The sequence below is a fragment of the Gavialis gangeticus genome, unplaced genomic scaffold (assembly GCF_001723915.1).
Source record: "Gavialis gangeticus isolate Ggan-Ray unplaced genomic scaffold, GavGan_comp1, whole genome shotgun sequence".
Classification (NCBI taxonomy): domain Eukaryota; kingdom Metazoa; phylum Chordata; order Crocodylia; family Gavialidae; genus Gavialis; species Gavialis gangeticus.
This window is the reverse complement of record NW_017729032.1, coordinates 123013093-123013919: the sequence shown is the minus strand read 5'-3', so window position 1 is coordinate 123013919 and position 827 is coordinate 123013093. Positions and strand designations below refer to the sequence as shown.

Genomic DNA, 827 nt, shown 5'->3' with positions numbered 1-827 from the left:
CCCCCCAGGCCCCAGCCCCCCCACCCCCAGTGTGTGGGGCAGGGGGTGGGTGTGTGGATTATGGGGGCATATGCCCCCTCAGATTTGTGCATCCACAGCAGGCACAGGGCTGCAGCCTGGCAGGATTCACATGGGCAGGAGCTGCCTCCACAGCCCAGCAGGCAGGACCTGGTGTGGGAGGACATTACTCATTGCTGCCACCACTGTCACCCAGTACCCCCATGATAGCCAAACCACCAGCAGCGTAAGGAGTAATGGACAGGAGAGGGCCACACTACCCTCACTTCCTCCCACCACCAGCTGCTTGTGTGCTGCGCCATGGCTCTGCCCCACCACCATGACCTGGCCGCTGCCACCATTCCCCTCAGGAAGCCCACCACCCCAGTTCCTCTCTGGGATAGAGCCCTAGCCTGAGTGGAGTGGTGGTGGCAGCCACACCCTGGTAGTGGGGTACAGCCACAGCCTGGTGCATGAGTGGCTGGCAGCAGGAGGAGGTGAGGTCAGCATGGCCCCCCATCCATTTCTCTTTGAGCTGCTGGTGGTGTGTCTAGCACGGGGGTCCTGGTGGTGGCAGCAACAAGTATTGCCCTCCTGTGCTGGGTCCTGCCCACTGGGATGCGGAGGCAGATCCTGCCCATGCCGGTCCAGCCAATCTGCAGCCCCATGCCTGCTGTGGGTCCACAAATATGGGAGGGGTACATGCCGCTCATGTCCCCCAAATGCCTGTGCCCCCCAACATGCCTGTGCCCCTACCTGACATGCCATCTATGCCCCCCTCCCCCCATTCCATAAACTCACTCGTGGGGAGCTGCAGGAGCTGCTCTCCA

General features: G+C 62.5%; 1 long non-coding RNA gene across 1 annotated transcript in view; it reads right to left on the bottom strand.

Moving 5' to 3' along the window:
• The window catches only part of LOC109302496, a 1837-nt gene extending 1215 nt beyond the window's left edge, over positions 1-622 (bottom strand). Inside the window, exon 1 of the long non-coding RNA XR_002098810.1 lies at positions 612-622. This is a non-coding gene — a long non-coding RNA (uncharacterized LOC109302496). The remainder of the gene's footprint in view (positions 1-611) is intronic.
• Between the last annotated feature and the right edge of the window lie 205 nt (positions 623-827).